Source organism: Microtus ochrogaster, chromosome 7, assembly GCF_000317375.1.
Source record: "Microtus ochrogaster isolate Prairie Vole_2 chromosome 7, MicOch1.0, whole genome shotgun sequence".
Classification (NCBI taxonomy): Eukaryota; Metazoa; Chordata; class Mammalia; order Rodentia; family Cricetidae; genus Microtus; species Microtus ochrogaster.
The window spans coordinates 3,902,574-3,912,570 of record NC_022014.1 but is presented as its reverse complement, the minus strand read 5'-3'; the positions used below and the strand labels follow the sequence as shown (position 1 = coordinate 3,912,570).

General features: G+C 45.7%; 1 protein-coding gene across 1 annotated transcript in view; it reads right to left on the bottom strand.

Moving 5' to 3' along the window:
* Pdpk1 (3-phosphoinositide dependent protein kinase 1) overlaps window positions 1-9,997 on the bottom strand; it is a 70,356-nt gene that overhangs the window by 60,033 nt on the left and 326 nt on the right. The window lies entirely within an intron of this gene.

The following is a 9,997-nucleotide window of genomic DNA, read 5'->3' as shown; positions in this document are numbered from 1 at the left end:
CTGTAAGCCACCATGTGGTTGCTGGGAATTGAACTCAGGACCTCTGGAAGAGCAGTCAGTGCTCTTAACCTCTGAGCCATCTCTCCAGCCCCATCATGTTACTTTTAAATTTCAACACAACCAAATGTTCCATCAGTTATGCAAATACCTAGTCTCTCTCTTCTCAAAGGTGAAACTTGAAAACAGAATAAAAATACCATTTTTCTTTATTTATGGTCTTCAGTAATGTCCTAACCAGCTTGGGGAGACAGCTAAGTAGATAAAGCACTAACTAGTCAAGCAGAGTTTGTATTCCCAGCACCCACATAAAAAGCTGAGCAGATGTGGTAGAAAACATGAAAGAAATCCCAGCACTCAGAAGGCAGAGACAAGGGATCTCCAGCACAAGCTGCCTATCTAACCCAGCTGGAATTGGCAAGTTCAGCAAGAGACACTGTCTGAACAATGACTGAGAAGACACCCATTAACTCTGAACCTCCTACACATGTACATGTACTCATCCACACACACGCAAACACACACTTTATGCACAATTACACATACAAAAGACATACAAAAATTTAAATGTCCTAAACCTATAAAGAACCTATATTCCAATACTACTTTGAAGTTGACTTTTGCTTTGTTGTTGCTGCTGTTATTGTCTGGCAATCCTAAAAGGCAAAGTAGTTCTCTTGCATCAGCCTCCTGAATGCTGGAATTAGAGTTATATACCACAATATTGACAGTTTTGTGCTGAAATTAAGTTATGATTAGCAAACGTTTTCAGAGTATAAAAATATCAAACGAGGCTGGAGATATGGTTCAACGGATAAGAGCACTGACTGATCTTCCAGAGGACTCAGGTTCAATTCTCTGCACCGACATGGCAACTTACAACTGTATGTAACTCCAGTTCCTGGGGATCCGACACCCTCATATAGACATACATGCAGGCAAAATATGAATGCAAATGAAATAAAAATAAATATTAAAAAAAAATCAAACCAGACAGGTGTGGTGGCTCACGCCTTTAATCCCAGCACTTGGGAGGTGGATCTCTGATTATGAGGTCACTCTGGTCTACAGAGAAGAGTTTCAGGACAGTTAGTGCTACAGAGAAACCTCGTCTCAAAAACAACAAACAAACAAAAATAATAAATTGAAACCCCACTCACTAGAGGTATGGGGTACATTGGGGCAGGGCACATTTCAGAGTGGAGAAAGCTGATAAGGGCTGACTCTTAGCCAGGTGATCATGGTCAACATTTACATTGATACATCACTTTGACAGCAGGCACCGTAGATGAAAATGATACTTCTCCCATGTATTCTCCCCAAGACCCGTAACCCTAGTCTAAGCATAAGGACAAATATACCAACAGTGGGCATCCAACAGTACCTGATCATTGTTCTTCAAAACTAAGGTCAACAGGATATGGTGGTGGCACGTGCACACAGGTGACAAGAGGCAAGCAGATTTGTGTAAGTTCAAGGCCAGCCTGGTCTACACAGTGAGTTCCAGGAGATTCAGAACTACATAGAGACACCGTCTCAATAAATAAATAAATAAAATAAAAACACCACTAAGGTCCTCAAAAACAATGACATATGAGAAACTGACACAGTTACAGCCAAAGAGCCAGCCTATGGAGGCATAAGATAAAGTATAATATGTGCAAGTTAGACTCTGAGAAAACAAAAAGGATATTAAGTAAAATTTAGGGGATTCCTTCATACTTGAGAGGCTGAGACAGGTAGATGGCAAATTGTAGGCCAGTTTGGGCCACATAGCAAGACCATGCTTAAAATAAATGAATAAATGAGTGTGAGTGAATGAATAACAGGGAGGGGAAGTGCTGAGCAATTTGTCTCAGCTGTAAAGTACTGAGTTCAGATCGACAAAACCCACATACAATGTGAGTGACACCATATCAGCCAGTCTTGCTGAACTGGTGAGCTCCAGGTTCAGTGAAAACACCCTGTCTGAAAATAAGGTAGAGAGCTGGGAGATAGCTTGGTGGGTAAGGTGCTGTTATGAGAGGAGAGGACCTGAGTTAGATCCCTGGTAACCAAGTAAAATGCCAGGCACGGTAGTGCATTCCTATAATTTCAGCACTGGCCAGTCACTTTAGCCAAAACAATAAAGCTACCAAACCTCCCATCCCACAGTTAGGAAGGCACATATACACATACAAATGTAAATACACACACACACACACACACACACACATTCAAAAAAGAAGGGGAATGTAGAGCGGGGAAGAGAGAGAAAGAAAATGGGGGGAGAGAGAAAGAGAAGGACTAGGAAGATGAATAAATCAGTAAAGTGCTTGTCATGCAGAGGATGTGAGTTTAATTCCCAGAATCCACATAAAAAACTGGGTGTGGTGGTGAGTCCCAATTATCTCAACACTGAGGAAGTTCAGACGCGTGGATCCCAGGGGCTTGCTGCCAGTCAGTCTAGTTGGTAACTCCAGGTGAAAGACTTTGTGTCAAAATGCAAGGGTGGGTGTCTCTAGAGAAATAATACCAGGAGTTGAATTCTAGAGCGCGTATGCGTGCATGCGCGCACACACACACGCGCACACACACACACACACACACACACACACAGAAGAGAGAAGAAAAAAGAAAAAAAAAACAAGGTGTAGTACATACCAGAATCCCAGCACTGGGAAAGTTAAGGCAAGAGGATCTAGAGTTCCAGGGTATCCTAAAATACATAGCAAGATTCTGCCTTAAGAAAGGCTGGGCAGGGGGCTGGAGAGATGGTTCAGAGGTTAAGAGCATTGCCTGCTCTTCCAAAGGTCCTGAGTTCAATTCCCAGCAACCACATGGTGGTTCACAACCATCTGTAATGAGATCTGATGCCCTCTTCTGGCCTGCGGGCATATATGTGTATACATAATAAATTAATAATAAAAAAAGAAAGGCTGGGCAGTGATGGCACACACCTTTAAACCCAGCACTTAGGAGACAGAAGCAGGTGGGTCTCTGTGAGTTCGAGGCCAGCCTGGTCTACAAGAGCTAACTAGAACAGCCAGGGTTGTGACAGAGAAACCTGTCTCAAAAACCCAGAAAAACATAAAAGAGAGAGAGAAAGGAAAGGGATTGGAGAAGCAAGACTGTCCAGTGTTATCACAGGACACCTACCCAGAACCAAGAGGATTGAGTAAGAAAAGAGCAACCTAGAGGCTGTAGGCTTAGAAAGCCAAGGGTACAACAAAGTTTACCTTAGAGAACCAGGCACGGAACATGGAATACGAACCAAGGCTTGGGGAAAGGGCAGCCACGTTGAAGCAGACTGGTCAGACAAAATTGTACAGCCACGGGAAATGCATATGAGGGGTCTTCCACTGAGGAGAATTTCTTCAGGCAAAGAGGAAGAACATGAAAAAGACAAGAGGCCACTGAAAACCTGGCAGCCAGGACATTTGCGTGGGCATGGGCATGTAAGTGTGTGCGCGCACGCATGCACGTGTCTGAAGCACAGACCTTGGGAGAAACAAAATGACAAACCAGGAGAGAAGAGGAGGGGGCACAAGCACTGGCACCCGGAGACCCAACCAGCAAGTCACTGGAGTGTTCCTTAACCAGGAAAAGGAAGAAGCCAGAAGAAAAGGGCAATAGGAACACAAAGACGGCAGTGGGCAGCCACATGGATGATAACATGCAAGAGATCGCAACCCTGAACTACAGTCTCCCTCCAATCCACAGGTGCCGCACCTAAGACTAAGGTTCCACAGCAAGGTCCAGAAGATAAAACCACCTTTGCAGGCCCTGTCCCCTACACCCAGTTTAGGTCTCCCATAAACACTAAGAAAAAAAACTAAAAATTAGCTCAAGCGCCTTCTCACATTTTTTTTTAAATTTTCAAGACAATGTTTCTTTGTGTAGTCCTGGCTGTCGTGGAACTCTGTAGACCAAGCTGGTCTTGAACTCACAGAGCTCTGCCTGCCTCTGACTCCCAAGCGCTGGGAATTAAAGCCTGCGCCACCACTGCCTGGGCTCCTTCTCACATTTCTATTGCACATCAAAGAATGCACTTGGCGAGACTTTTCAGAGAAGATTTGCTCTGATAATCTTACTGACAGTATCCAATATACAGATGCCACTCAGACCTACAATTCCTTCGTGCAGCAACAAACTCAAGCTTCAAAAGAGAAAATCTGTTGAAGAATTGAGGCTTTAACAACAATCTCACTGTAGAAGCTATGTCTCTGGTGGAGTGCATTTTGACCAAAATCTGCTGAGACCTGGGGCTCCTGCAATGAGAAGACAGTTTTAGTTTCTCTAAGCACACACAAGACACACACCTCTAAAAGGAACATCCTTGGCATCTAGACAGCCCTTCAAACAAGGTCTGTACTATGACTCCCTTCAAAAAGAAAATGACTTGAAACAAACTGGCACAGAGGGTAATGATCTCTCTGTGCAATGAGGGAAACCACCAGGCCCACAAAAACCATTTGCCCACCTTCAACTGGCCTCTTGACAAAACTGCAGAAAGAAACCATATATTCATGTTCAGTAGTGAGCAGAACCTTTAGCAGAACCTTTAGCATTGGCTATTAACTTAAAACACAACCTTGAATCAAGCACCTTGATAAGGAATCAATCCTTCCCAGTGTGGCGTGCACAAATCCCAGCACTTGGAAAGTGGAGACAGGAGGGCCAGAAGTTCAAGGTCATCTTCAGCTATATACTGTGTTGACTCCAGCCCATTATATGAGATTCTATCTTTAAAAACAAAAAGGAATGGGGTCAGGTGTGGTACTGCGTACCTTTAGATCTCAGTATCCAAAGTGGATCTCTGTGAGTTCTAGGTCAGCCTGACTACACAGTGAGTTCCAAGGCCAGTCAGGGCTGCACAGTGAGACCCTTTCTCAGACAGTAAATATTTTAAAAGTTAATCGTTCATAACAAATTATCTGTTTTTATTTGGTTGGTTTGGTTTTTCGAGACAGGGTTTTTCTCTCTGTAGCTTTGGAGCCTGTCCTAGATCTCGCTCTGTAACCAGGCTGGCCTTGAACTCACAGAGATCCGCCTGCCTCTATTTCCCCAGTGCTGTGATTAAAGGCGCCACCACCATCAACTGGCCTTGTTTTTTTTTTTCAATTAAAAAACATTTTTATAGCCGGGCAGTGGTGGCACACACCTTTAATCCCAGCACTCGGGAGGCAGAGGCAGGCAGATCTCTGTGAGTTCGAGACCAGCCTGGTCTACAAGAGCTAGTTCCAGGACAGGCTCCAAAACCACAGAGAAACCCTGTCTCGAAAAAACAAAAAACAAAAAAAAAAAAAAACAAAAAAACATTTTTATACATATGGGTGTTTTGTCTACATGTAAGTCTGTGCGCCACTTGTGTACCTGCTACCCAAGAAAGTAGGACAGGACTTTACACTCCCTGGAACTGAGATTCCAGATGGTTGTGAGCTGCCATGTGGGTGCTAGGAATTGAACCTAGGTCCTCTGAAGAACAGCCAGTGTTTTTAATTGCAGAGCCATCTCTTCAGCTCTTTAAGTATCGTTCTTAGCATATTAAAACAATTTGCAATGTCTCAGTAAAAAAAAAAATCAACTTAAACATCAAGAAAACTTTCTGGATTAAAAATAAAAACAGACTTTCTATGAGTATATAAATGCAAACAAAGGTCGGGGACCAAAGCTGCACCCAACAGCTATCCCAATTCCAAACAGCCCTTTCTCACCACAGAGAGAACACATCTCTATAACTCTAAGAAAGTGCTCACTGCCTCTGATCTAACAGCTGGAAACTGTGAACATACAACCTGTTCACAACATTCAAGTAACTTTAAAAAGGTCTGGCATCACACCAAACAAGTGAGCAACGTGATCCAGTCACTGAAGAATGCATGACCGAGAAGATCTGACTGATACATGTCCCAAACTTACAGTTTCCACACAACACTTCCTCCCCCATTGACTTGCCCTTTGAACCTGTCTTCAAAACAACTGCACTGCATACCCCACTGCCACCTGTCACCCTACAGACAGGCCTGGGCACACTTGCACCTGCTGAGGGAGTCATTTCTGTACCAGTGTTCCTCTGCAATGACTTACTCTCCTCATAGAACTGAAAACCACATGGGATCCCGGTCCACTCCAAAGAAGACACATTCTGAGGACCACTCTCCGAACACATCACCTCAGTCTCATCCTACAGCACTCCCAGCTCGTCACCTTCACATGCCCATCGCTGACTCCTACCAGGGTCAATCAGCTGCCTAGGAGTACCTCAGATCCAGCTCAAGTAGAGATGAGGACACAGGCTGAAAAAGGAGACACATGTCCCCAGGAGTCACCTGTTCCTCTCCCCCAAAACTGTTCTGAAAGCAGCCTAGTGTCAAGAGCTCCCTTTAGTCCTATATCTCTGCAGACAGCTGCTAACTAAGATAATATCCTCCTCATTTAATCCATGTCAGAAACATTTTTTTTAAAGTGCTCAAAGGGCCGGGCGGTGGTGGCGCACGCCTTTAATCCCAGCACTCGGGAGGCAGAGGCAGGCGGACCTCTGTGAGTTCGAGACCAGCCTGGTCTACGAGAGCTAGTTCCAGGACAGGCTCCAAAACCACAGAGAAACCCTGTCTCGAAAAACCAAAAAAAAAAAAAAAAAGTGCTCAAAGGTTAAGAGTACTCCTTGCTTTTCCTTGGGACCCTAATTTGGTTCCTGGCACCTATATCAGGTGGCTCATAACCACCTGTAACTCAAGCTCCAGGGGATCTGAGACCCTTTCCTGGCCTTTGAGAGCACCCACGATCACACAGGATTTACTCACACACACACACACACACACACACACACACACATATAAATGTATAAACATATAAACAAATAAATATAAAGAAAAAAGAAAACATAAAACAGGTCCTTGATTCCATCTCTTATGGGGACCTTGCCTTGCCTGCAGGGTCTTCACTGGAGATGAATATGCATTCTGTTCCATGACAAGCACGCACCTCACAGCCTGGATGTGGCACAGCCTGAAGAGATGACTCTGCAGTTAAGAGCACTTTTTGCTCTTCCAGAGAACAGGGGTCAGGTTCCCAGCATTTATGGTGGCTAACAAACATCTATAACTACAGTTCCAGAGGAACTGACGCCCTCTTTTGGCCTTCAAGGGCACTACACAACATGATGTACCCATGCATGCACCCATACATATAAAATAAAAACAATTTTGTTTTTTGAGGCAGGGTTTCTCTGTGTAGCCCTGGCATGTGTCACCACAGCCCAGCTAAAAATAAATCTCAAAAAAAAAAAAAAAAAAGCCAGGAGGTGGTGGTGCACATCTTTAATACCACACTTGGGAGGCAGAAGGCAGAGGCTGGCGGATCTCTGAGTTCCAAGTTGGCCAAAGAATACAGAGAAACCCTGTGGGTATAGGGGTAAGAAATGTGTTAAGGCCTAGTTGTGGCACACCTTTAATCCCAGCACAAGGGAAACAAGTAGGTAGATCTCTGTGAGTTCAAGGTCTACATAGCAAGTTCCAGGCCAACTTTAAAAAAAAAATTTTTTTTTTTTTTGGATAATTTGAAAATCTGAAGCCACTTTTTTGCATGCTTTCTAAATTTCCCTGACAGATGCAGCACCCCTTGGAAAACCTAAAGCACCTTAAATTCTCCTCAATCCCCATGTTTCCTCTGACCAAACCACATCTCTTTTTTCCTAAAGGGAGGTCTCCAAGCCTCACCCCAGGAGAGCACCAGCCCTCAATAAGGGCAAACCACACAGAGCTTCTTCTTAGTAGGTGTTTTCTGACAGGACACAACATTTCAAAGAATGTGGTCATCTGCCCAAAGAAATATAATGTCCCTCTTCCTCCAATATGGCATAGTTATATTTAGGAGGCTCAAGCTCCAGGAAGACACCCTGGCCAGTGGCACTGAGGACTTCCTCACTCCCTAAACTGCCCACAGAGCCTCCCCTGGGAGATCCTCACATGACAGACAGGGAGACACGGGATTCTCTGCCCAAAACCAATCTGTTACTTATAAGTCATGTACTTGACCTCTCTTACCTTAGTTTTCTCACCTGTAAAATGGGAATATTATCTACCTCACAACACAATATGAATGAAATATATGTCTAAACATCTGCCTTGAAGAGCTCAATAAATGGTACTTAAAAAGTCTGGCCCATGCCGGGCGGTGGTGGCACACGCCTTTAATCCCAGCACTTGGGAGGCAGAGGCAGGTGTATCTTTGTGAGTTTGAGACCAGCCTGGTCTACAAGAGCTAGTTCCAGGACAGGCTCCAAAACCAGAGAAACCCTGTCTCGAAAAACCAAAAAAAAAAAAGTCTGCCCACCGTAAGGGCAGACTGAGCTAGGCCTATTTCCACAGCCTCAAGTCATATTGTTGGCTTTACAAGTGTAAAGGGGAAAGGCTTTGAGGAAGGTTAATTGAGACAGTGTCAGCATGCCAGGTTAAAGTTCAAATGCAAATACACTTTAATCATGCAAATCTTCCAATCCTCAAGGAAAAGACATCACGGAGCCATCTCTGGGAAACAAGGCATAGTCTCATATGTGGGGGGACTCTAGATGACGAGGATGCAAGGCCTAGTTCTCACTTTCTTACGGAGAAGTCTATCACTTACTCTGTAACTCTCTTCTGCTCACTAGATTATACAGTGCTTTCAACACTGAAAAAGCTGCCTGATGAGGAAACCGCAGGTATCAAATGCCCATCATGGAAGTACCAAGACCAAGGGAGAAAATACACTTTTCCTCTGCACAGACACCATCAAATACACCTTATACACTGCAACAGCATCATGGTGTAAAAGTTCACTTCATAAGCATCCACGACACTGTCACTCCGACTTCCACGACTCATGTTTTTGCCTGCTAGCCCAAGCGCCCCAGGGTAAAGACACAAGTGTTGCAACACCCTTTTGCCTTTCACCATTTTTCCCAACGGGATAGGTCCTCCTCCTTTTAGAACTTGGATTAATTATCACCCATCTCTACAAGGGGAGGCTATAACTTGGAAGCCCACAGATGAACTGCAGAAGGCTCAAGAGCCTCCAGTAGCCACAAAATTCAGAGCAGCTGTGCACGCTTCTCAAACGGGGCCCATACTTTCAGATTCTCAAAGGGACTCCTGACCCTCCAGGAACATTTAAAAGCCACTACCACAGCCGCAGCCGAGACCATACTGGAGCAAGTGAGTTTCTTGGGTCCGCCTAAGTAAAGAGATCTACAACTCCCTTCCCGCCCCACCCCACCCACAAGGAAGGTAGGGGGAAGGATCGAGCCCAAGAGCTCTGAACGTACAGGGCAAGCAGGTGGCCGCTAACGACAGCCCTAGCCCAAGGGGGGTCTGCCTTTGAACCAAAGTTTGCTAGGTGTCTAACATTCCATCAGCCACCTCATATCGCACACAAGGTGGACGAGCTGATGCACCTTGAGCTTCAGAACTCTAAAACAGAAACTACAACTACGGATACTTTTAATAACACAGAGAAAACAGAAACATTTCACCCAACAAGTGGTTAGTTTTGTTTTTTTCTTTTCCCCTCTAAAACCCCTCCTCCCTGTCAAACTCAGGCTGCCCTCACTGGGGCCTCTAGGCCCGGCCTCCCAGGGCTTCCCACCTCACTGAGCGCAGAACCACAGGCAAGGGGAGCCCCGAGATGCCCCGCTGACCAGAGTCTGGAGAGGAGCCGCCAGCATCAGGTGTTACAAGCAGGAACTCCCATCGCCTGCTTCCCAAGACCCTCCTTCAGGTAAAGGCCAGAGGCTTCTCCTCCTCAGGCCAGACCTCAAGGTAAGCCCAGAGGCTCGGCTCCAGGCTGCGCGAAGCAGAAAACAAACTTTCCAGGCACTTCCACCCCGCCCGACCGGGTGACACCTCCCGGCCTCCCCCGCCCTCCGCGCCCTGTCAGCGCCCCCGGCTGCCGCCACCAGCCCGAGCCGGGGCCCGCGCTCCCCGCAGCGGCCGAGAGGCACCCTCGGACGGCGCCAGCAGTCCTGCCCGCCACCCAGCCG